This window comes from Diplotaxodon limnothrissa, linkage group LG9 (assembly GCF_057381915.1).
Source record: "Diplotaxodon limnothrissa isolate DT_005_m linkage group LG9, D_limnothrissa_male_GT1.1, whole genome shotgun sequence".
In the NCBI taxonomy this organism is placed as follows: Eukaryota; Metazoa; Chordata; class Actinopteri; order Cichliformes; family Cichlidae; genus Diplotaxodon; species Diplotaxodon limnothrissa.
The window spans coordinates 24,041,897-24,069,829 of record NC_140604.1 but is presented as its reverse complement, the minus strand read 5'-3'; the positions used below and the strand labels follow the sequence as shown (position 1 = coordinate 24,069,829).

Below are 27,933 nucleotides of genomic sequence, written 5' to 3'. Positions count from 1 at the left end.
TCGATCACAAAGATGGTGCTGCATCAAAAACCTCTCTGATTGCTCTGGTTGCTACCAGATTTCCACAACCATCTGTACAGTAGTTTCATGGAAGACTGACCTGTACAGTCTAAACTAAATGTGTCTCTCAGTAGCGATTGCAAACATACAGTAATGCATTTTGCAAAAAGGTGCGACATGTGATATCTATATTTTTACACTTAAGAGAATGAAATGTAGATTAATAGAACCTCCCCCAAAACATTTCTATTCAGGATTATAACCTGTACAAACTGAAATATATCATACTAAGTCATATACTACATGATGTGTTTAGTAGCTACAGACTAATACTTGAGTTCAAGAAATGTAAAGTTTACATGAAGTCACTGACAAACCGTTCATGTTTAAACTAGAGTATCCACTATACAACAGATGCATGCATTTGGATCTGTAAAGTGAGGCAATACCTCTACCCACACTTCACGGTTGATATTTTAAACAAGTTATTAAAAATATAATACTAAAATGTCATAAGCCCACTTCTCAAACCAATAAGGAACCCCCGCAAAGAACTGTATATGAGTTTGCTTAAGTGCTCTATCCATTTCACAAAATATTTCACTGTGGCTTTCTATTATGAATATAATGATGAGTGTAGGTGTTATATTCTGTTACTCTGTGTAACTCTGTTGCAATCCTTTGTATTTTCCTCCGCACAATATAAATTTTAGGTGTTATTTTTTTGGTTAAAATGTGACTATGATGTGTTCTGTTCTCGTACAGTCAAATGGAACTTTGAATAAAGGTATGCAGAGGTGCCAAATTAACTGCTTTCAGCGTTAGAGGGAGCAATTAGATATAATACAATGAATTGTGTTTCTCAAGGTAGTTTTAACTTAGAAAACTCGCCAGTGCTTCCTTGGGTTAGTATGAGGCAATAATCCAAGTGAACAGAAAGGTAAGAAGTGGAGAACAGTTTAGTTTAGGGCGTCGACAGACAGTTGTGTGGTAATTAAGTCAGCTTGGCATCTTTGTCTCGGCACTAGAAGAAGTGGCTCGGAGTGCCAGGCCTCCACTGGGCAAGCTGAGTGAATGCTAAAAGAGATGCCAGCAGGTTCTGTGATATACTTGTTGAAAACCAGAGTTTTGCACAATCACATCTTGGTTTTGAAAAACTAATTAAAATGTGTGCTGTGATTTATTTTACGCATTAATCACACCACATGGGATTTATATAATCTTGCCCCTGAAATTTAGTTGAGGCATTCACCAAAAGGACATAAATGGCAACCTTTATTACTGTGATAATTAGAATTTCTATAGTTTGTTGGGCAATGTTAGGTTTATGTTATATTTTTGAATACTTCCTTTATGTTTTATCTTTTATTACACATTTGTGTTTTGTAGGATGATATAAAGTAGAGTGATATATAGAAAATGCCACACCCATACAAAACAAGCCTGTAGCGAAAGATTATTGGACACAGTGGACAGGACAGATTCTGGTGTGTGTGAGTGAGTAGGGAGGAGTTTTTTCTCTTTTTCTCTTCACAGGGAGAAGACGCCTGACTTGAGTGAAGACGTAAGATGAGCCAGGAACTAGACCAATTTCCAAATACGGAGAGCTAAGTTTAAACTGTGGCTCCTCATGAACTTTTTGACCAGTTGTGTCACGTTAGTATGACATTAGAAAACTATGTTGACTAGGGAGTTGCACCCTGTCTTTGTCTGGACTACCGGACAGAGCGAGGTCCATGGCGTCATGTTATAACCTTCAACCGTTTAATACATTTTGAAAATTAATGATTTGAGTTTGTTAGTCTTCTCTCAAAAAAGCAACATTACAGAAAAACTTATTTATCCCATTGAAGAAAATACACTTCTTCAGAATATGAGGAAGGAACAGACCAGTAAAAAGTATCAAGAGGTTCGCTAATTAATATTCATCTCAAGTCTGAAGGTTTTAGAACAGTTTAACCCCGTCCAGCCTTTTAAAAGATTGATGTAGTTTAAACTTCAAATATGAATCTTTCATGGAAATATACCCCAACAGGAAGACTTCATAAAAAAGAATCTAAACTTTCAGTTCATAAATTTCCATAGGCATTAATTTAATGGCACTGCATATGAATGCTACCACCAAGTTGCTTAGATTATTAGCTGGATGACGTAAGACACACGAGCATGATTAGTATGTCTTGAAGTAATCACCATGATAAAACTATGGCACACCTTCTCACAACATTGACCTAAAGAACAGAATTTCACTCCTAAATAATGTGCATGCACATTGTAGTCAGCAGTAATCAATTATTCTCAAAGGGGGAGCGCTGCATATGAAACATCAATATCAATGTCTGAGAAAGAAATTGGTTATAGTCATTTCACCATCCACAGCAATGCCCTGCAAATCAAAGCCTGTTTACACTCGTGAGCACTGCATTGAAGTTTATCCATGTAGCAATGACTGCTGAAGTGCTGAAGTCAGTATCGCACATCAATAAATTCACAACGCTGCATCATTTGTCATCCCTAGTCCCCAACTCATACGTAGTCAGCAGCACCACAAACACACTCTTTATATAAATGGCTCTTTGGTATTATCTGCCGCAGAGAAACACAATTAGTTTAAGTACAGCGCTTGCATCAAAGATTCATGACAAGCCTATTTGTTATAGGTATGCGTTATGCTTTTAATGGTGCATAAAAGAATTTACATTATCACAGAACACTAATCAAAATTTGTGCAGTCTCCACTTAAACCTGTGTAAAAGTAAATGGAGATCTTAGTGCCAGCTTTAATTTTGTGCGTTGACAATATTTTAGAGAACGTTGCTGCAGTAAAACTCCTTGCAGGACAGCCTAGCTCAAATTATCTTAGAGTATTAGCAACTTTGACACCCAGTTGACACAGGTTGGCAGTTGAGTCCACACTGGTTGTGAGAAGTGATAAGAATTCACTTTCTTCCCCCCATACATCCCCACCGCCCAATGTTCTAGCAGCTCAGTTTGTCATCTTTGCTCTGTCATTTTCCTTTGATCACAATGTCAATATTTGTACTGAGCCAATTTCCCCGGGTGACTGGCTGCCATTTACACTAAGAAATTCATTCAGAAAGTTATTAATGCTCAATCATAAGGGACTTGTGCCTCAGATTTCTATGTATGTACGTTTCCTGAATATCCCTTTTATATTTACTGGCTTATCGTAGATGAGTGTGAGAGCGCAGGCCAGGACGCAATGCAAATTAAAGCTCTCAGTCTTTGCTTAGGGTGAGAAACGGAACAGGCATGAGGATATTCAACACAGTGACTGAAATGACACATGCTGCGAGGGAGCCACCCACCATGTAATTGCTTTCACATTGTTATTCCCTATTTATTCTCCAGGAAAATATGTTAAATGCATATTAAACACTGATACAAATGTCGCGCAATTATAGCGTGCCGGATCCGACTCTGTAGCACTCTGATGCTACTATAAAAAGCATCCACATTATTGTAAAGCAACATGCAGCACACACAGAAATTTTACTTGACGATATATTAAAAAATTACTGGGTCAAGTCTATTCATCTCCTAATTAAGAGGTGTTTTCAGTCCCATTGCCACAGCTTGTGCTGCCGCAGTAAGATGCTACCATCACAAGTCAGCCCATGAAATTTCTTCCCTCCTGAATATTCCACGATCAGCTGTGAGCAACTCGGTCACAATGTGACCATGTAAAGTTACAGAATAAGATGCTGAGGCGCAAAGTGTGTAAGTCTCCAACGCTCTGCTGACTCAGTAACTGCATAAGTGCAAACCTTGTGCATTGTGCACTGGAAGTTTCTCATATAGTTTCCGGTGTCCCGGTACTTTTGTCTACATAGAGTATATGTACAGGTTCTTTAGTCGGTATGGAAATAATTTCTTCAAAATTGTTTAATATATATGCATGAATTACATTTTTCTTAATTTTTTAAGCATGACTGCAATAACTCACTGCTTACACAATAAATTATGCAACTTGGATTCAATGGATAAATGACCACTTCATAAGTTTTACGTTTTCTGAAAAATGTCTTAAAGGACCTCTGGTCTTTCAGATATCACTAGAAAGTGCTCTAGGAAACTGGTCTGAGCTTTCTGGTAATATAGAATATACATAATATAGAGTATATCTAAAATATTAATGAAAAGACAGCTTTTTAAGTAAACTTTCAAACTGAATTGGCAAGGGTCTTACTGTGCTGTGTCGAGCTTATCCATACACTTTAAGCAGTGATCTGAGCAGATCGTGTTAGAGTCGGAGAAAACAAATGCTGAACAACCATTACTTCGACAGATATTACTCCACTAGGAGCGAAGGAATACTTCCAAACTGACTGAACTGGAACAGATTGGTAGACCTATGAATGTAGATGCTAATCTGGGAGATTAGTGGCTATAATACTAGCATTATGAGGCAGCCAGACACAATTAAGAAGCTACTTTCGGCTGCTCCGTTGTTCACAAGGGGTTGCCAAGGCGGGTAGCAATGCATGTTTGATTTGGCAGATTTTTACACCGGATGCCCTTCCTGACACAACCCCCAAGGGATTATAGCCCGTTATTGCTACATATTGCATTTTCCATCACAGAAGAAATATCTTTGTGCAAGTCATGATGCTGTATATATTTTAGGAATATAAGAATCAAGACTATTGCATTGTAGCAGCCTGAGGGGAGGGGCCTCACAGTATTGCTTGTGTTGGTGTTGATACGTTAAAATACAATGTTATAAAAGCTATTGCAGTTATGTTGCTTGTTCCTTCATTGTTATTGTTAATTTATGGTACGAATATTTTCTTGGCTATTGTCTGAGGATGGTGTTAGATGTATTTAGAAATGGACTTTCATGACTGAGACTGCTTTGGTAATTAATGACTTCAGGTCGCTGATCGGATTTGATTTGGCTTGTGTTAATGCTAATAAAGTTGTATTTCTGTAGTTAAGGGAAATCACAGGAATTGTAAAGACAGGGTGATGTTGGTGTTTTGTGCTTATTTCTTTTTCCTGAGTTTTCCACATTGTTACATATTGCATTATATAAGTGCATTTTTTTGCTCTGTTTTAGAATAGTTAATGCATACTACATAGTATATACTTAGTTTATCAAAGACATTCTAAAAGTCCCATTGTTCTTCTCCTCATTATTGTCAGAAACTATTATACTTTCTGGAGAATGAAACAGATTATAATAGTCAAAGATGAAGAAAAAGACAGCCCCAGCGCACAGGTTCCATTACCATAATGTAACATAATGTTCAGATCAATCCTTACTGCGGTGTTTGAAAAGGCTTACAAAGAAGACCTGAAAAAAAGAGTGAGAATATGAAGTACTTCTGACAAGGAAAAAAAATGCTTTCACTTTGCTAAGGTTTTGGTCAGTCTAATGGATATTATGGGAATATACATACGTAACTATTTATGTAGACTTAGTATGAGTTGTGGCCTTTACGACTAATAAGAACTAATAGGCAAGTTTACCCAATCATTACTAAGACTGGCAACTTCAGGAAAGAAACTATTTTCAATCTTTTCTTTCTGCTTCAAGTAATGTCCATTCATCCACTGTTTGCTAATCTATCATACAGCTGGAGAATGAGAGAGAGAGGAGGATTGCAGGCGTGGGGGAAATGGTCTATATTTCTCCTCCTGACACCCTCCTTTTAAAGCGACTTCACTGAATCTCTTAATCAAAGCCTCGGCGCAGGAGAGGATATTTAGGATGGATGTTTTGCACTTAAACTAAATGAATCGCATCTTTTGTCATTAGCAAGTCCTGCTTTGTTCCCCTCCCCCCACTTTGACGTTGCTGATAGAGAATCCTGTACGAATGCAAGAGGGATGTCCTCTGTCATGTAAAGCCATTCAGCTGGGGAGGATGTACCATGGCCCTTCAGTGAATGGCATATTCCGCTGTCTCCTAGACAATGTCAGCTAATAATGAACAATCCTGTAACTGTCAAACCGTGCTAGTGTCTCATGCGCTTTTCCAATTGTATTCTGGTTGAGTGTTATTGTTGGCAATGAAAATACCCTGCCATAATGGTAGCTAATGGGGCTTTAATGGAGAGTGTCATAGAATAATCAATCTAAGAAGGAGAGCAGATGAACAGGAACCCAACACTAATGAATTTCTGGAACAATAAGACGAAATATTGTTCTTACAGCAACTTGTGAGATTCACTGGCAATTTAAGCCTTTCCAGCTCATAATGGAGGGCCATGGGCTTTTAAATGTAATCAGTGAAAAAAGTGAGGCGTTTGAAATAAAATAAAGAAGACGAAAACTCCACTTTTGTTTTACATCCAGCAGTAAAATAAAGCACAAAGATAATATAGTTAAAGCAGACGTTTCATCACTATTATCCTGGGAAAAAAAACATTCAAGTCTAACCATCCGATTTCTGAAGCAAGCATAGAAGAGGACAAGAAAAGGCCGACGAAAACTTTGTGTATGCGTTGTATGTGTTTGTGATTTTCTTTTTCCTCTTCCCTTCCCATAACCCAACTCCCTGTGTTCCTGCGATAGATCTGAGTCACTCACACCGACCTAGATGGCAACCCTTCGCCCCCCCCCACCAGACACTCAGCACGACCAGTGGACCAAGAAGACGAAAGAGGAGGCGGGTGGTGTGGGGTTATGTGCGTGTGAATTGAGGGCCAAAGCCATGCTTGATGTAAAAAGACATTTCTTTTTTAGTTCTAAAAACATTTTTGGACTGGGCTGACAAATACAGAGTGACATCGCTGCCACACTACGGCCAACTCCAAATGCTGTTGCACACAGGAAGTGCTCTACTTTTGCAGAATGCTGCCAACAGCTTGTAGACTTCAATTCTAACTTTTTACTCATTTGGTTGATCTTTTTTTCCCTTTCAATAAGTGTTTCTTTTAAAGCTATCATCCCACTAGATATTACATTACTTCCTTGTATTCCACTGCACCAGAAATAACTCTCTGACCTCTATTGGCGGATAATAAGCAGACCTCCACAGTGCTGGATTGATTCTGGGCTCCCCGAAGGACCCTGCTGTGCCCAGCCATGATGAAGACAGCAAAATTATTTAGAGGAGCTCAGATGAGCTTCTGGAAAATGTTCTATTTGTTGCAGGTTTGAGTCCCTTGAGCACAAAGATCAGTATTGTGTCTTGTTGCAGATGCTGAGGACAGAAAAGGGCTGTCAAACAGTTATAGTTAGTTATAACTGCTCCAATATCAGACTTTGGAGATTTCTGCCTTCTTCGTTTAACGTGAAAAACAGTGTTTGGTAAATGTTGAGGGAGGATTCATTTGGTTCCTTTGTCTCTTGTAAAGATAATACTTTAAACGCATGAAGCAGAAGACATTACACTGTGCATTAGAGATTGTGGACAAGATATGCAGTTTTACAAAGAGCCCTTCAGGATTTGTATTCATCTGTGCTTTTGCTGAACAAGATGTACCATTACCCCGGTGCATTGACAGGTGGCGCAGATGTTTTGCAATCAGCACATTTCATAGTTTCCTGATGAGAATGACAAATATAGGTTATCATTTTGGACCACAGCGAATGGTTAAACAGAAGAAGACAGGGGAATATTTGCAGTCATGTTCTGTTGTGTTTCGGCATTCATTTGTTTGTATTTCTGTTGTCATTTGGATTACTCTGTGATCAGCTCGCCAGCAGCAGAATTTAGCCCAACAAATGGGAGATACTCAAGGAGTTGACCTGGATTATATTTCACCGAGGAGAGCCCGATCAGCTGAGGATGCAGCTTTCGGTACAATGAAACCCAATTCATGCATAGCTTTTAAATTACTAATGAGAGTTTGAGTGTTTCATAAAAATGACAAAGTGGCATTTTATTGAAATTTACTACCATCATTAGAACCGTCTTGTTTAATAATGACTTGTAACCTATATAAGCAAGCTATAAAGCCACTGCTCATATAGAATTGAGGTTTGAGGTTAAGGGATGACTTTCAATTAGTTGGTGTGTTTGTAGTCGTGGGAATGACCTTTTGAGGTTTAATGGAGAGGTGAAGAGATACACTGTGAACACAAACATTTTTGATATTTACTTTATATACTGCGGTGAAGCACCGAGTCGAGTTTCTTCCTCCATTTCCTGCAAAATAGCCGGAGTCAGTATTTCTCTCAGTGATGTTTTGGATGAGGAGCTATGAGCAGGTGCCAAACCCTAATATAATTTGCTAAACGTGTGTCACAGGGAATATTTTGAATCAATATTCACTTGTCTAATCCTCTTCTTCCTGCCCTCTCAGTTTTCAAACTATGCATCCCCTCACTGTTGTACAGTATGTATTACATTCTTCATCGAATTCTTCCTCCAACAACCACACCCTCCATCATCACCGCCGAGCACTTCTGCAGAGCAAAGATCAATTACAAGCCGGCCTGCCAAGCGATCAAGTCTATAATAACACAGTCTCTCCATCGTGTTCTGCTGCAGTAAATTACCTGTGCTGCAGGACAAGCCTCATCTTTCCCTTTGTCAAACCCTTGAGGGATCTTTATTAATGCCGGGGCTTTACTTCAAATACAGTCAGGTACCCTGGTAATGAGATCACAGCCAAGCCTGGCCTGATTTAAATGCTAAATGCAGGTCAAAGCCAAACCAGTGACCTAAACATACTCCGCTGGCTGGGTGTAATGATAAACCAGAACCTGATGACACCAGAGAAAAGCAGAGGCAGGATATGTGCTCGCGTATTTGTTTAAGCGTTACGCAGTGCATGATGGGCAAGATGAAAAAGTCAAGACAAGCTGATAGACAAGTTAAAAGTGAGAATATAAATATCTGCTGAGTTGTTTTTATAAGGGTTTTCATGGGATGTGTTTGTGTGAAAAGCGTTGATGTTACGAAACTAACGGCTGCCCCCAAAGTACCTTTGCACATCCTCTGTTTGTCTGACAGACGCCAGACAGCTTCTTCCCCCTTGTTTTCCCTCACCCCTCCCGACTACACCAATTACTCAGGCCCTCGGCTAAATGTGAGCTGTCTAAAAGTTAAAAAAGAAAAAGTAACAGATGAATAAGAAAACAACAAACTTGTGGTAATTAAACATCAAGGCTGTGGAAAAAGGAAGTGCTAATCCGCCCAACTCAGCTGATTCCACCATTCCAAAAGCATTTACACTTTCATTAAAATGTGCAGCCAAGTAGAACAAAATCATTTAGAAGGCCCTGCATAAACACCAGAAGTGAACCTGTGGCTGTCTGTGCTGCACAGTTCAGAATACAATAATTAGGACTAGCTGAGGCCACGACTACATATTCACGGAGAGAGGGAAAAAAAGGTTCAGATAAAACGTTCAAGGATACACGCAGATACCTGACAATGAAAAAAATAGTGCATTCATTCCCCTCGGATCCTTGACAAAATTAAAATAAATACTGCAGTAATAATAAATCTTTTTTGTTTCTATTCCTTATCTATTTGTAGCACAAACAAAGTCATTAAAGCCCAGGGTTCCTAGAGAGGGGTTAACGCAGAGTTTACTCCTTACTAGACTGAGCCCATTAAGTACGTCTCCAAATGAGGTGTTTATTTCAAACAATGCCAATAAACTCTCTTTTTATGTATTAATTATGAGTCATCTGTAATGATTGTTCAAATGAGCCCAGTGCTTAACATCTGTAATGATCATGTTTTTCTGTAACTCTCCACATCACTCAGTCAAATAAGGACAGATTTGCCTGATTCATATTAGTAGGACCTGCAGCATTGTCATCTTTATCCTTCCTACTCAGATGTCAGTTTAACAGGCAATGCAACAAAATGAAATGCAATGCAAAACAGATACTACGCTCTTTTTTTCTTTGACTTTCAGAGTTCATCCGGACGTTGTAAACAGATGAGAAAACCTTTTGTGGTTCATATACCGTCATGGTAAAGAGACCGTTTTATGTATCAGAACATATAAAGATAATTTGGTGCTTAAAATGCCACAGCAGTGTATGGAAAATAGAAACACCCTTACTGCTTCTATAGAAATTAAGAGGGTAAATAGCAGCCAGGTGGTGCTAATTAAATGCACTTTGCATGAAGAGATCATCTAAAAAGTGGGATCACCTCTATAGAAACTTAGTAGTCTGAAGCATTCAGGTGTGTGTTAACACGATGCTGAGAGGTACAGACATCAACAACAATCCTAAAGAAGCAATTGTTGCTTCCCATCAATCTGGGAAGGGTATTAAGGCAATTTTTAAACCAATCTATAATTCTAACTTGACAAAGATCATTCACAAGTGGAAAACATTTGAGAAAATGACCAGGTTTAACAAGAGTGGACATCCCAGTAAATTTGCCCCAGGCTCAGACCATTCAGTGCTCAGAGAAACCGCCAAAAGAAGTCTCGGTTAGCATGTTTTTAGCATTAGAAAAAGACTGAACAAGTGTGGCTTGTTTGGAAAAGTTGCCAGGAGGAAGCCTTTTCCACCTAAAAAGAAAATGGCAACAGAGCCTAAGTTTGCAAAGTTGCATCTGAACAAATTACAAGACTTGTGGAACAATGTGCTTTGGGTAGATGAGAAAAAGTTGGACATTTTTAGCCATGTTTGATGAAAACATGAGGTCGTGTGGTGTGCTGGTTGAAGGCTGATGATTTAAGCTTGTTTTGATCTCAGCCTCATGATCTGGACACCTTGCAGTCATTCATTTGACCATGAACTTCTCTGCATACCAAACAGTTAAACATGGAGTCATGCGTCGGACAACTAAAGCTTGGCTCAAACTGGGTCATGCGATAGGCCAATGATCCCGAGCACAGCAGTAAATCTACAACAGAATGCCTGAAAAAGAAATAAAAGATTAAACGTCTTGCAGTGGCCCAGTCAAAGTTCAGACCTCAACCTGATCAAAATGCTGTGGGAGGACCTTAAAATCTTAGAAATGAACAAGGGTGTACTTTCTAACCCTAAAGTGCAGAGTGTTCATATTTAACATGGCCAACATTATAAATAAAGAGATCGGCAAATGCATAATTAATACCTATGATTCAAATACTCCAAACAATCAGTTTCAGGTTGTTTTGTTAGTCCTGACTGTTACATTTTACTGATGTTTTTGTGTGTCAGAGATCCAGCCAATCAGATGACAATGGGTGAATGGAGAAGCCATAACAAGGCCCACATTGAATCTGAAACTTGGAGTCAATCATGCTAAAAAGTGGAAATGTATTCTTCTACATTTCACAACAGTTAATATCTACCCATGCCTTAGAAGAGCTGCTAAATGAACCTTGAGGTTAGACTGCTTAGTCAAGATTTTAAGGCAGTACTGTATTTTATTAACCATCTCAGAGAGCAATACAAGGGAATTCATAAATAAAACATACTTGTTTTTCAGAGGACTTGTGCCAAGGCCCAGTAAAAGGTAAATAGGGTCAATTTTAACTTTGAATAATCCAAAGTTATTCTTGGAAAGGTAAAATAAAGTTGGAAATTACCATGATGGATCACTTTAAGCCTTTGACTTTTCTGAATAATTTAAGACTTAAAATTATACAGTCTTCATCAGGAGAAAGTCTTCCTAAATAGCTATTTGGATTTTGAGGTGAGACCTTTGTCTCAACAGCTGTTTGCAAAATCAATACTCAATTCTGAATCTGAACTTTTGAGCCAATCACGATAAAAATGTGGAAAAATTGACACTTTCACGTTTCCTATATCTAAATAAGCCTTGAATTTGGACTGCTTAGTCATGTTTTTCAGGCTGCACTGTCTTTTATGAACCAGCTCAGAGAGCAATACAAGAGAATTCATGAATAAAATATATTTGTATTTCAGAGATCATAGCATATGAGCAAAAGGACCTGTAGAGGTCAGAAATAAAAGTGGTCTATAGTTTTGGCATTTCAAGCAAATATGTGGTACAGAATATGAGGACTTTATGCTGATTATACTAGTAAGGGTTATATGTGCATTTGGGAAGTCTCATAAAATAGTTATAGATTACTGTTTGTGCCTTCACCGTATATCATGATTGCCTTCTGTAAAGCCACACTATCCAGTAATGAAATCACAAAGCTTTCAATTATGCATGGCAAACTAACATATTAATGTCAGCCACAAAGGCAAGGCAGTCCACTAGATGAGGAGAATTTCTTTATCCCCCCCACCCCACCCCACAGTTCATTAAGTTTTAAAATACGAAAATCAATGCCTGAGATCCATAAAGTCAGCAGTGGTTTTGAGTATGCATTCAGTCGGTGGGTAGAATATGAGTCAGTGTGAGTCAGTCTAAAGGCTCACACAGCTACCACTCCCACCTGCTTCACTGCTCTCGGCATCATGTATTTATTTTTTAATGACTGTGTTTTGAGGGGTTGAGGGTAGGAGAGTGCGCCCGTGATGTGTGCAGCGAGTCGATTGACAGGAGGTGGTAAAGGGGAAAGAGAAAGCAAACCTGAAAGCACCCACCACAGAGTTCATAAGAGAAGGTTCCTAGGATGGGTCTTTCTGGCGCTATGATTGGTGACATCAAAGACAACGCCATGCTGGTCGACTGGCACGAGCTTTTTCTTCAAATTGCTCGTGCAAACGGACTTTTCTTGAGCTTATGCACTATTTTTTTCAGTATTGCAGCAAAATGCTAGAATATAACAAGCCATTTGTTTTTCTAACAGTAGTCATGAATTGATCACAGTAAATTCACTTTTGACAGTTAACATCACAAACAGATTGCAGGTTATTGTGGTTTTTTAAATGATCATAGCTATTTCTTATCACGCAGGCAGCCAGTAATAGTGGTTATCTGCAAGCAACAGGGAGGGGGGGAAAGGAAATATAAATAAATAAATAATAATATTAATAATAATAAATCACGGGTAAAATAATAACAGTAAGAACTACATTTATACCGACAGTATGATCAATTTGATCTTGTTTTCTTGTTGAGGTGAGTCACAAACACCACTTATTAGTATGCTGACAACCACACTGGAGGTAGAAACACTCCTGCTTCACACAGCATTTCACACCAACTAAAACAAAAACATGTGTCCAGTCAGATTATTTAAAAGTTAAAATAGTTTAATTGCAAAACTAATTAACCAAAGACAGAATACAGTAGCAACTGAACATGCTGACCATGGCTATGTCCTTATGACTATAGCTACCATCTGATGCCTGTTTCTAGCAGGATAACGAGCAATGTCACAGGGATTAAATCATCTCAGACTAGTTTCTTGATCATGACAGTGAGTTCACGGCACTCAAAGTGACTCCCTGTCACCAGCAGTAGCGCACCTTTAGGATTTGGTGGAACAGGAAATTAGCATTATGGATCCACCGCTGAAAAATCTGCAGCCACTGTGTGATGCTGTCATGCCAACATAAACCGAAATCTCTGAGAAATGTTTCCAGCATCTATGTCATGAAGAATTAAGGCAGTTCTGAAGGCAAAATGGAGTCCAAGCTAGTACACCAGTGTTTTCACTGACCTGTGTTTCCAGTTGACTACATCACTGTCTGTCTAACAAAATCTTATAGTCTTTTAGCCTTTTCCTATTTAAAACTAAAACATGGAACTTTTTTTTCCAAAGGTCCATTAGTAGGTATTCAAAGTGAAGGCAGCTTAACACTGACAGATGGATGGACGTGAATTATTTTACATATTTTCTGTAGATTTAAAATGCTTAAAATGTCAATCAAATTGAACACAAAAAATACTGTATTACACAAGATAATAAGAAAACTATAAAAAATAAAACTTTAAAGGAACAAGTTAGGTTGGTCTAGAGTAAAAGTTATTGATGATACACAGATCTTTTCATTTGATTTCCAGCATCTCCCGATAGAGTCAAATGTATACCCAGACCTGTGTTTGTAAGGAAATGGATTCTGGTACTCCTACAGTACTTTAATTTTACTCAAGTACAAACCAAAAACTCTGGAGTAATCCATTCATTTAATCCAACCATATCATCAGCGTTACTTTCATAAACCTGTGAAAAACTAAACTGAAACAATAAAGTCTAGTTTGTTTTATGCTTACATTCATGCTATAAAAGTTAACTAAACTATACTAATTAACACTACTTTTGTCCGCATTTTAAAAAATAATAATAATTCAAAGAAGTTAAGTGTCAACTTTGTTGTTCTTTGCATAATACAGCTCAAAAACACATGACTTAGCTTGTAAATGTAGTTAACTCGTCTGCAGCAGGGTGTTCTGACAGGTTTTGTGCTGGGGGTTTTGTTTGGTTTTATAATAGCAGAAGCACCCGGTTACAGGTTTATTGGCTCCAGCATTTGTCAGTGGCAGCAGCTCCATCCAGACCAGGCTGGATGTGGGGACTCTGCTCTCATCAAAACCAATAAAAATGGTTGAATTCAATATGAGGTTGATTGGTGCCTGGTTCAGATCAATTTTTGAAAAAATAAATATGAATATGGGCAGGGGCATGTTGGTCACCTCTGAGATGCTACAGCCCTAGATGTGAAAGTGATTCAACCTTGATCACATCTAATATACCCTCAATGTTGAGCTAAAAGACGCAGACGGTTTGTCGCTCTTATGTGTTTCAGATAGTCAGACAGGTTTTAATATTGGACAAAGATTACCAGGCTGATATATGTCAAAGTCTTTGTTTCTTTGGTTTCTTTAGATCGTGGCATGCTTTTTCAGATTTTTTAGCCTACTTCACTTTGTCACACCGGTTTTAAGTGATTTCTTGATTCAGTATGTCTGGCAGTAATCAGGCCTGGGTGTGGCTGGTGAAATTGAACTCAGCTTTCCAAAAACTGTGGTTAATCACAATTAATTCATGATTCAACAAGACAGATAATTATTTTTTCACAGGGTAAGGTAGGTTTTTTTTTTCTCTTATTAAATGAAATCATCATTTAAAAACTGCATTTTGTATTAACATGAGTTCTCTGCATCTAATATTTGATTTGTTTGTTTGATGATCTGAAACATGTGAGACAAAATGGGAAAAAAAAAAAATCAGGAAGAGGGCAAATATTAGGTGTGGTAGTAGCAGCTGTGTGAGGAATGTCACAAATACTTGCACTAGTCCCAAACAAAAGACCTCACCCTCAACACATTTGCCAATAAATTGGGTGAATAGAACCATTAAATTCTGCTCAGAAACAAGTCAAACAAAGGGGAAAGACTAACTTTACAAAGTCATCAGTTGATTTAAATAAGGAGACATTCAGCGCGCGCGCACTAAATGTCTCTTTGGAATATCGAGGTTTTCTGTTATTATTTATTTATTTATTTATTTATTTATTTATTGTCCCGATTGAGGCATTTATATCAACCAAGTCTATGAATACCAATTACTGTGACTGTGGTGTTATTTTTTTTAAGAATTTAACTCAATGGATGTTCAAAACCTTTAAGCTCAATAACTGTGAACTATCCTGAAGGCAGATAGAATCATCTAATTCTAAGCTCATGAATAAACCCAGCGTGACACCTCCATTAGTCCTCACACGCTTGACAGCTGGTGCAAACTGACCCAGTAAACATGAAAATTGGAAGTGGCTTAACTTGATCATTTTGGAACCTAATAAAAGAGCTTCAGTCTAGCTGACGTGTACTGATGCATGTGTTCGATGTGCGTTCCTTTAAACGTGCAGTTATTTATTTTTTACATTTTTTTATGGTCAATATCAGCAGAAATCCAAGGGTTCTTCTGACTTGGTAACATAAGTGCAGGATAAAAAATGACGATAGCTGAGTATTCATTTTCTCCATGTTTAAATGTAGCATTTGCTTCAAACCACTAATTAATACCAAGTATCCGTGGAGCTGAATGGTCTTGTCCTTATCCTCGATGTGCAGGTACACAAACAATCAATGCTTGCCAAGTGCCTGTTCGCTTTTTAATTAGGCCAGCTTTCAAACGTATTACATCTGAAATACACTCTGTCCCTCTCCGTGTCCGACAACCAGCATGCGGCTAGATTACACCCAATGCTTACAGTGCAGCACATCCATCTACAACACAAAGGAGGGGCTCTGAAACCGATATCATCAGTGGGAGCGCGCCGCCTCAAACTGCACAGTGTCCACTCCTGTCCAAACGGAGACAAATGACAGGTAAATACAGCAAACGGCCTGTCACTGTACTGATCTGCTGCCCATTTTTCATTTCATAATAACAATGCAAGGGGAGAGTCTTCTTTGTTGGGGCTGCTGGTGCGTGAATGACTTGGGGAGGAAATAGGCCCAGTAATTATTCTTTCCTCCACTTGTCCCTCCTGTGGCGTCCCACCATCGCTCACACGCAGACTGCTGAATCCTGATGAAATCCTAACACAACAGCGGCTAGCATGCTACTCGTGGAGCCATCACTGCACTCGCATGATTGTTTCTGGTTGATCTGACACTGAGGGATTGGTATTTATTGGCATTTCAATCATGCGGTCAATATATAATGCAGCAAGATGCATGAAGTGACCAATATGGTAGAACAAGGTGATTAAGTGCTGCTTTCATATCGGTTTCTAGCTAATGGATGTGATATCAGCCACTCATGTGTGTAAAGTATTAGGCATCAAATCTGTTTCACAGACAGTGTGACTTTATTAGGTAGATATGCAAATATGGAGCACTAAATCGAATGTCAAAACATGACAAAGACAGGGGGGCTCACCTTGGACTCAATGCGGACGCCCTCCAGTATGAATGCATGACCAAATCTACTTAACACAAGTGAATCACAGCACAGAGATGAGGGAATTATGAAAAGCAGCCACTCTGACCTTTACTATGCTAATATAAACCTGTAGCAATGTCCTACATGAGACAGGAGGATGGCTGTGTTTTATTTACATAAAATAAATGTCCATTGACCTGTAAAAGGCCGTAGTCCTCCCAGCCAACTACAGAAATTATTCCCATGTCTGACAGTCTCTTTGAGCGCATGGAAAGAATACCAAACAGAATAAATATCCATTATTAATATCTACTGTCCTGTGCACTGACTTTATGCTATCACACATGGGGCTTTCATCTCCTGATGAAAACAAATGGGCCTGCCTTCCAGTTGTTTGGGTGTGCATCCGTGGAAACCTGCTGTCCGCTGTGGTTTTCACCAAATATGCACTGTGTTGTGCGCGCCCTCGTGCACAGACTCGTGTGTTTGCACATAAGAAAGAGACAGTATCTCTGTGAACACACAGGAGAATACAATAAAGAGAGTGGGAGGGAGGGAGAATGCTCCAGATGGCAATGCTGCTGTGCATGGGGATGTTGACAGTAGGCCATAGAAAAGGCAAGCCAGCTGGGGGAGGTCAGGATTTCTTTCCTCTGGGTCTCTGCAGCCTAACAGGGAGCCAAGAGGATGCAGGCAGGCCAGCAAACAGACAGACAGACAGAGCACTGATGCATAATAGTTTAAAGGGTCAAGGCCAAGGATACAGCTGCTACACATCCCTACAGTGCTGCTTCAATTTTCCCCTAGTTTACAATGAATCACCATCTCTATAGCTGTCCCATGATTTTTACGCACCACCTCTTGAACATTATCTGCATTCATATCCAGTTAAACTCTCCCACATGTTAGAAATTTCTAGTTTTTGTTTTAGGCTTAAAGTATAAAATATGTTTTCCAGTCTTGTCATGCTTCATCTCTTCCATCAATTTCAAGAATTCCTTCTACTGCTGCCCTAGCTATGTGGCCTCAGTTCCACATGGTGGTATGCGAGGGTAATAGGGCCACCTCTGGGCAAACGAAAGAGCCAAGGGAAAGCCTGTCATGATCAGTGACTTGGAAGGACTTTCAATGCATTGGTCGAGGCATGCAGCCAGTCGGAAGCAACAAAATGAGCAAGCGCATCACAAAAAGCCCACAGACATGTGTAACACCCGTCCCACGTTCTATTGAGAGGGGCCCTGGGTTCCTGTTGTTACTTTCCTATTGATACTCCCTTTTTAATGCTTATGGTATTAAATATGTAATAAAACTACACTACATGGAAATAAATCACACACAAGCAGGTCAATTATAAAGTTAACTCCACTTTAGTGAATGCTGAATTAACAACACAAAGAAAATAAGTAAAATCAATAAAGTTTGTTAAACAATGATAAGGTATCTACCTCAACAGAAACAAAATAATCAAATAATATTGTGGGCCCACACGCACTCTCACCAAACACACACACACACCTCAAGTGCTACAGTCTTTCTGCTAGCAAACCCCTCGTTGCAGGCCTGAGTCGTGGCTCGGGTGCGTTGGGACCTAAAACAATATGGTCGCTTCACTTGTTGCCAAGCAGTAAAAATAAAAAGCACGTGCAAACAACAGTACTCACACCTCCAGGCAGTTCAAGGGGATAGCGGGGAAACTGGGTCACGGCTACCAGCAGCACTCACAGTCGTCCTTTCCACGTGCTCCCACGTGAACACATAACTTCAGCACACCAGCAGAAGGGACCTCTCTGACACACCAGCAAGACGTCCGTCTCCTCCTACTGAATCACACAACTCCACTAAATGCCAGTTCACATGTGATAACATTCAATCTTAGTATTAGCTTAATAAATAAAAACAGAGCAGAACAAGAGCTTAGCGAATATGCTAGGCTACGCTAGCAGCTATGTTAGCAGTTGTGCTAGCGGCTGTGTTAGCGCTAATCCGTTTTACACAATAACATTGGGTACAAGTGTCAGACAAAATCCACCTTTACCTCACAGTAGGGTACAACAGTTCTCGACTCCAGTTAACTATCCGTTAACCCGAAAATGCGTCTGTCGCCCTTCTATGAACTCTGCGTTCACTCGACACTGTTCAGCTCTCGTCTCTCTCGCTTCCTGCAGAGTGCACACGGCTCCCCACTTACTCCCACCCCTCTACCTGAGACTACTTCAGGGTTCACTGGAGCTGTAGTACATATCAATACCATATCAAAAATAATGACATAAACCTCAAAATACAAATAAAAAGGTTGTGCATTTAACTGACACACATCACATACTTTGCAGGCATTTGTATACATTCTTGAACACATTAAACATTTGCAATTAACTATCAATATTAATGAACAAATTGAAATAATGAGCTACTTATATAGCCAGGGCTACACATGCTTCTGTCTGTGACCTCCCCTCCTTCCAGGTCATCTGAAGGCTACGTACGGAGCTGGCTTCCTTAATCCATATCTAAATAAGTTTAAGAGAGCAAGACAGGAATGCGAAACAAGGGGATGCAGTTGCTGGTAGGGTAATTCAGCAACCTTCAAACACCTCCGCTGCTCAAGTGGCGCCTTCGGTCTGGTATGCAATCCGACGTCAGAGTGTATTAGTGGATTTTCTACCTTTGGTTATAGTCTGCAGGTGAAGCTCACGCTTTCAGAGAAAATAAATTCACAACACAACAGCAGCAGCCTTGGCCAAACACGACCACTTTGGTTTTCTCATTCTGCTGCAACTTCACACTTGTTTCAGTCAAGGTCCATTGACTTTGTACGCCCTTAGTCCTTGTCCAGACAACGTGTAACCTTGCATGTATTACATGGTCTGACAGACTCTAGCTGAAAGTGAGAAAAAAAGGAGGCAGAGGGAGAAAGAAAGAGCTGTCAAAAGTTACTAAGGTGCTAAAACGCAGGGTACTATTAAATCATAATGTCACCATCTCTAGTTCCTTTTTTTGCTGAATACAAAAGATAAGAAAGCAGTTTGAAGAAATGAGGGAAACTTGATGTATGCCTCGTTCCCTCAATTTGGCTAAAAAGAAGGTAAGGTCTCTATATAGTAAAAATTTAAAATTAAAGGTCAGGGTTTACCTTCTGATGGAAAAGTACAAGGTCCTGCTTCATTATTTTGTGTCAACTGAGTATTTTTGTACTATCATCTCTGGTTTGTGTATTCCAGCTGCATTATTCATAGATCTATTCTAATGTATGAAATGTCTGGATATGCAGCACTCACAAATGCAGTGCTGTAACTCCCAAGCCACTGTGGCTCTCTTGGTCTCATGGATCAACAATAATCAGTACCTTACATGTATAAGAACTGGAAATCAGCATGAAAATTAGGTTATTCATAAACATCTGTTGTGCGTTTGCAGTTTACTGTAGTACAGGCACAACCTGATTAGTCATGACGGTAATTTTTGCTGGTGCACACTTGTCTCGGCTCACTTTATCAACATTAATTTCTGACCTATCATGCAGCCACAAAGGAGGGAAGCAGTTTCCAATTATGGTTCATTACAACCACCCATCCCTGAAAATGATCGGTGTGGATCATAAACCTCAGTCAATGTGGGTTTAAGGCTCGCCCAGTGAAGAACCTAACAAACATGACCTTTGCGAGTATGCAAATCCTTAAATCATTCAGTGCAGCCATTAAATTGTTAACAAGCACAGTCCTTCCATTTGCTCTCTATCCTGCCAAAGTCAGGTTGTAAACAGGCTATTAAAGGGTCTGCCTGTGTCTCAAGCGGCCTCTGGCCTCGGTCTCACAGCACCTGCACTGGAGCTCTTAATGAAGCGGAAAATTAAAAGGTTTGGTCAGACACTGGAAGCTTGTTTCCTTCTATGAAAGGTTTGTTTTCTGTTTATCTCTCTTTAGTCTCTTTTTTCGTCGCCATAGCCATCCACCCTCGTGCTGCACTCACATTCGAGTAATCAAAGGTCACAATTAAACTGATTCGCAAAGTGCTTCACATGCAAAAAGAAATGTGGTCAAGTGGCTGGGCCCAACATTACTACCAAAACAAACCAGCCACAAACACTTGGTAAGGAATATTAAAAAGGAATGAGAAAAAAAAAAGACATAAAGCAGTGGCATGAAAAACAAATAACAGCTTTAGAAATGTGAGCTTTGATAATTTTTTATTTGCATACTCAATTAGATTTTTAATAAAGTGTTGTAGCAATGACATGCTCTGCATGTTTCAGAGTTCCTTTGGGTCTCTGATAATATTCAGCCCAACCAGAACACTAAGGTCTCATCATAATATTACATCCAGAGGCTTCATAATGAGTATTGCATAGTTGAGCAGATGTGTAATAAAGTGTTGCGCAGTACTGCAGACATGACATGTATGTGTTTCTTAAGTCCCGTTGGGTCGGTTTTATTAACTCAAACCAACCAGGGCTTGTTGGGTCTCATAAGAATTTAACATGGTCTGTATTGTTGCATAAGTGGCTGCTTGTAACACATTTAATCTGTCACCAGCTAACCTTACCAGTAGGCTGTAACACAAAGGAAAGCAGCATTAACACCCTGTTGACCTATTGCTATGAAATATTTACAAGCTCCTTTCTTATACAACATGCTCCCACTTATTTAAGTCTCAGACAGGAGATTGTATCTCATGCTTAAGTAGCTAGCCCGGTCCTGAAGGCTCTACCAGTGGCAAGACTGTATGTCATTTCTAAATGCCACTCTCTAGCTTTTTAATAACTGCAACCACAGATATATCGTCACACTCCCCGGGGACCACTTAAAAACTAAGGGTCGGCTGAAAACATGCTTAGTCATTATATCGTGTCATTTTTTAAGAGGGTGTCCAGAGTATCTAAGTCTCAAAGGATTCAAATGGACCTGTAAAGCACAGGAAATAGTTTTCTGAGGGAAAGATGTGACAGATGTGTCAATATCACCAGCCCACCAGCTCTAATTAAATTCCACGGGCTCAACCGTGAATGAGCCCCAAATACTTTTGAGGGAAGCAAGAGGGCTCACAAGCTACTCTGATTGGTAGCCAAGGGACAAGAAATTGTTTGCCAAAGGTAAGAGGGACTTTGCTCTCAAAATGACATGCTGACCTCTTGCATTGACCTCAATCTCTCAGCCCTTGCTGTGTCCCACAATCTCCCCCAACTTTTGGCAGTTTCCCTGGGTTACCACAGAGACGGCCTAATTTAGAAGAGGTTGTGGGAGTAGTGAGATGCAGTCACTTATTGTAGAAAAGGACCCGCGTTCTTCAAACCAGCGATTTGGCCCTGGCTCCCTTGCTTCCTGCTTTGTCTGTGCTGCTACAGTGAGTGAACATCTAAATTGGCTTGGCTTTTGTTTTGGCTTTGTATCCCTGGAAACACTCAGGAAGAGGACTTTGTGTAAATGATGCTATTTATCCCAAGCCTGTGTTTGATGCTTTTATAAAGGGTAATTTTGCCAGAATTTAAAATACTTCTACCCCCCACCCAACTAACCTGTTTTATGTAGCAATGCTGATAGCCTCTAAAACAATACAACAGAACAGGAATGGAATTGTGTTTTTGTTCAGAGTACTACACATCTGAACAGCATAGCAGCAACAATAATTCACAGGAAAAAGGTGATATATGCTCTGGATTATCCACAGTCCTTATTATTAATAGTATTGCTGAAAAAAGCTTTTTAAGAAAAAACAACAACAAAGAACTGCCCGAAGTGCTGTTTCTGGAAGGACAAGTTATTGATTTGGTTCCACATTTCATTTATTAACACTTTTGGCAGCGTAAACACAATTTAATTCATCCTCTTCTATTGGGCAAAGTTCTCACAAACCTGGGCAAGAAATTGTGTACTTAAACATGTTGTAAGATGGCTTGTTCTGTCACTTATGTAAATTACTTATGTAACTGATTAAATTTTTCAACATCAAGCATAGCCAGACTATTGGTATGGATGAAAAATATGGCCCAGAACTTGTGTTTTTATTCAAAAGCAACATGCCTTTCATTAAAGCGAAGTGATCGAAATAAAAGGCAAAAATTGAAATTTCAAAGGTCATGTTTAAAAGGTCTTTCCAGTAACTGCAGCATTATCCACACAGTCAAAACAAATTGGAGAATCCAGCCTCATTTTCACGCTTTAGTGATGAAATTTACCTTACACTTACACTGACCCAAGGGCACCCGAGCAGACCCTTGAAGACGTGGAAAGTATAAAGGTGTCACGGTCTCGCTGGCAGACCGTGGGGATGTGGGGAAAGGAGGACCCAAAATGCAGGACTCTACAGTGCAACAGCGTTTATTTACAGTGGTGACAATCCGAACAACAATAAATCCCCCCGTGCGATCCCAACTCCCGTTCCGTGTCTTCTCCTTTATCCCGTGCTCCGTGCTCTGTCTCCGTTCCCTGTGTACTCTCCGTGTGCTGCCTCCTGGTCGCCACAATTCCTCCTGAGGAAACACGCATACCAAAGGCAGCCGTGAGTACAAAACCTAACAGTAGACTTGCACTAACCTTGCACAATACACTTAAGACTGACGGGAAGTCACTCAACGATCCAGCGTCGAGGAGCTCTCAGCCACACTGTTTTGAAGCTCCTCTGACGAGGCTTGATCGGCGCCAGGTGTGTGTGGATTCCTGGGTGGGACCGGTCAGCTGGCAGGGCCACACCCACCAGGCCTAAAAGTGCCTGCCACGACCGCACCCTCACATACACAAGCACACACCCCTAAACACCTGACAGTACACCAACACGGAAAAACAGGACAGCAGACACAACCATAATAACAACAACCACAATAATGATAATAATAATAATAATAATAATAATAATAATAATAATAATAATAATAACTACAATAGTAGTCCACACTGCTCACGGACCCCGAATCCCTGGAACTGGGTCCGTGACAGTACCCCCCCTCTAAGGGTCGGCACCCGACGACCCAAAAACAAAAACAAAACAAAAACCACAGTACAACCAACCCCGGGCGGGCGGCGGGGGGGTCCCGGACGGAGGGCCCCAAAACCCCAGTTCAAATGTCCAACCACTGCCATGGTGGGAACAACAGTTCTTGCGGCCGACCCAGTGGACCGCAAGCAGGCAAAACTCGCTACGGGTCAGGCAGTGGTGGGAAAACAGTTCGGGCGGCCTACCTCCAACCCCATGATGGAAGCGGAACGCTTCAGGCGGCCTGCCACGGATCCGGTGGCGGCGGCGCTGCTCCTCCGGCGGCCTGCCACGGGTCCGGTGGCGGCGGAACGGTTCTGGTGGCCTGCCACGGGTCCGGTGGCGGCGGCGCTGCTCCTCCGGCGGCCTGCCACGGGTCCGGTGGCGGCGGAACGGTTCTGGTGGCCTGCCACGGGTCCGATGGCAACGTCGCTGCTCCGGTGAGCAACAGCGAGGCGTGGCACATGGTCTATGACGCGCCGGTCGCTGACGTGGACGCACTGGACGTGGATGGCGTGGAGGCCGCGCTAGACGTGGAGGTCCCTCCGGTTCGCTGACCTCCGGCTGAGCGGGTCCCTCCTCGGCTGGCAGCGAGAGCCCCTCCGCGGCTGGCAGCGCCGGTTGTTCCTTCCGCTCGCCGAGCTCCTCTGCTGGTGGCTCGCCGAGCTCTTCTGCTGGTGGCTCGCCGAGCTCCTCTGCTGGTGGCTCGCCGAGCTCCTCTGCTGGTGGCTCGCCGAGCTCCTCTGCTGGCGACGCGGGCTCCTCCCGCTCGCTGAGCTCCCGCTCGGGCATGCTGAGCTGCTCCGGCTCGCTGAGCTCCTCCGGCTCGCTGAGCTCCTCCGGCTCGCTGAGCTCCTCCGGCTCGCTGAGCTCCACAGCTGGCGACGCGGGCTCCTCCCGCTCGCTGAGCTCCTGCTCGGGCATGCTGAGCTCCTCCGGCTCGCTGAGCTGCTCCTGCTCGCTGAGCTCCTCCGGCTCGCTGAGCTCCACAGCTGGCGACGCGGGCTCCTCCCGCTCGCTGAGCTCCCGCTCGAGCATGCTGAGCTCCTCCGGCTCGCTGAGCTCCACAGCTGGCGACGCGGGCTCCTCCCGCTCGCTGAGCCGCTCCTCCGGCTGCGACGCGGGTATAGATGGTCGTTGATCCGGAGGTGAAGATGGCGATGCGGAAGCTGCAGGTGGCGAAGATGACGGTCGAGCGGGTGATGTGGATGGTGAAGTCGAGAGTTCTGCGGTCGCTGCAGTCTGATGGGACGCTGGTGGAGAAGTAGCTGCAAAGGGCGGAGGTGATAATGGTGCGGCAGCTACTCGTGGTAGACTGGACAGCGATGTAGAAACAACAGGCGGGTGACATAATGGCAGGGTAGTTCCAGCAGGCATATCAGCCTCCAACTGAGGATGAAGACGAGAGGCTGACTGGACTGGCTGTGCTACGGCTACAGGCTGGGCAGCTGGCTGTGCTACGGCTACAGGCTGGGCAGCTGGCTGTGCTACGGCTACAGGCTGGGCAGCTGGCTGTGCTACGGCTACAGGCTGGGCAGCTGGCTGTGCTACGGCTACAGGCTGGGCAGCTGGCTGTGCTACGGCTACAGGCTGGGCAGCTGGCTGTGCTACGAGGTTAGCTTTCACACAGTCCCGTGAATAAACAGATGAGGTGAATGAAGATGAATTGTCCATATGACTCACCACAGCCGGCTGTTGGAAAGTTTTAGAGTCTGACTGCGGTGAGGCACGCCGGCGGCGCAAGCGTCGCTTCTTTAACGATGCCGGGGCCAGCGTATCAGGCTGAGGTTCCACCAGCCGGCCGGACAGGAGAGCAGCTGTGTGATTTTGAGCTGCCGGTCCTTGGTCTGCTGACTCAGCAGGTGCCGCAGAGGTGAGTGGAGATGTGGTGAGGTGCAGAGGACGTGTGAAACGTTTCCCCCGCAATGGAGGGTCCAACAAGCGAGCTGCAAGCGACGGCGGGGAGGCTATCAGCCTATGAAAAAAGAAATAGGCAGCAAGGGCTCCCAGGGAGGTTGCCATATCCTCCTCGCCCGGACAGCCCAAACCAAACAGCTCAAAACAGGAACTTTCCCTCAGCGTGGTTATAATCGAAATTAGTCTCTTAATGTCCAAAAAGCTCACAGATGAGGTGATTGATGATAAGAAGGAATCAAAAAATACGACCTGTAAGTGTCTCTGATGTGGATCTGCCGCCTGGATAATGCTCCGACAGTATTTCCAGAGCTGGGCGAGCAATTCCTCCTGTGAGACGGTCCTTGAGTCCGCTGGGCCCATAATGGCTGGATCGTTCTGTCACGGTCTCGCTGGCAGACTGTGGGGATGTGGGGAAAGGAGGACCCAAAATGCAGGACTCTACAGTGCAACAGTGTTTATTTACAGTGGTGACAATCCGAACAACAATAAATCCCCCCGTGCGATCCCAACTCCCGTTCCGTGTCTTCTCCTTTATCCCGTGCTCCGTGCTCTGTCTCCGTTCCCTGTGTACTCTCCGTGTGCTGCCTCCTGGTCGCCACAATTCCTCCTGAGGAAACACGCATACCAAAGGCAGCCGTGAGTACAAAACCTAACAGTAGACTTGCACTAACCTTGCACAATACACTTAAGACTGACGGGAAGTCACTCAACGATCCAGCGTCGAGGAGCTCTCAGCCACACTGTTTTGAAGCTCCTCTGACGAGGCTTGATCGGCGCCAGGTGTGTGTGGATTCCTGGGTGGGACCGGTCAGCTGGCAGGGCCACACCCACCAGGCCTAAAAGTGCCTGCCACGACCGCACCCTCACATACACAAGCACACACCCCTAAACACCTGACAGTACACCAACACGGAAAAACAGGACAGCAGACACAACCATAATAACAACAACCACAATAATAATAATAATAATAATAATAATAATAATAATAATAATAATAATAACTACAATAGTAGTCCACACTGCTCACGGACCCCGAATCCCTGGAACTGGGTCCGTGACAAAAGGTTCATTTCTGGTCACCACTTTGGTTAATTGTGAGGTCATCACACACTGCTGCACCATCTCTCACACTGTAAATTGGGGATCTGTGAGCTCCTGCAGTGATATGTCATTGAAGTGGTATAAAAGACAGAAGCGCTTATAAATTTTTGTCTCCAAACCAGTTGAGCAGTGCGCAAGGCTTCAAAACTTACACAGCCATTTGCAGGGGCAGCGATATCAAACTCATTTTACATTGTGAGCCACTTTGTTTTTTTTCTGTAAAAGGGACAGACCAGTGAAACTCCTCTTCCTGCCAGTATAAAAAAGTTTAACTACACATGTAATCCATGAGTTATTTTAATATAAAAAAGAAGTACAATTTCAACAATACATATCTGTTTGTTTAAATAATAAAGAAATTCTCCTTTGGACTTATAAGAAATAAACATGTACATTTACAGAAAGCTTTCAGTTAGGTTTTAGTATAATTATAAAATGGAAATTTATGATACCTGACCTGTTTTGTTTTTCCTGTTAACCCACTGTAAAATCAGAAATGTCTTTATCAGATAGTGAGAAACAGGAACTTCCTGTCATTTTATCTATTAGTTTTTACTTTGGTGTAATATAATGCCACAAAACATATAAAAACACAGTTAAAAGTTTCAAATCTTCCAATGGCCCAGATTGTAGTCCGGTCCTTATATCAGACCCCTTTTAGAGTATAAATACAAACAATTTGAGGAGCCATTGTAATTTTGAGTAACATTTGGAAGAACGTGTTTTAAATAAAATCAGCACTACTTATACAGTGTTCACTTGGTTAGGGATGCTCACGCTTTAATTTAATTTAATGGTTCAGTGTCTTTAAAGTGGGGTTTTATGAGTTCTTGACCCAAAGTAAGTGTATAGTCTGCGGCAGATGGTAGTCAGGACACCAACAAGCACACAGGAGTACTCATACAAAAATAAAACAATGTCCTTCTGTGGACGGGGTTGGCAGAAAATTATACTTTAGCCAGTGAAATGAGTTTAATATTTAGTTAAGTGTAGGCTATATTTACAGCATTCTCTGTGCTTTAGCTTCTGGCAAACAGCCCTGTCAGATGAGAAGGGGGTTTGTGTATGCATTACTTACAGCCACCAGACTCTATTGAGAGAAATGGTCATTTTACCTTGCAAAACATTGGAGTTGCTATTTTACTCTACCCTTTCTTACTGTGTTTCTTTGGCATTTGAAAGGAGATGTTTTGGAGCCAAACAAATGTGCTAAAACATAGAAGTCACACAGCTATAGACCAGCCACCCTTTTTTTCTTCAAGGTTTTTCTTCAAAATCGTTGTTTTTTTTTTTTCAACTCAGTCTGGTAGCTTTGAGTTAT

At 41.7% G+C, this 27,933-nt stretch overlaps 1 pseudogene; it reads right to left on the bottom strand.

Annotated features, from left to right (window-relative positions):
- Nucleotides 1-23,494: 23,494 nt before the first annotated feature.
- Nucleotides 23,495-24,632, bottom strand: LOC146625583 (uncharacterized; annotated as a pseudogene).
- Nucleotides 24,633-27,933: the final 3,301 nt, after the last annotated feature.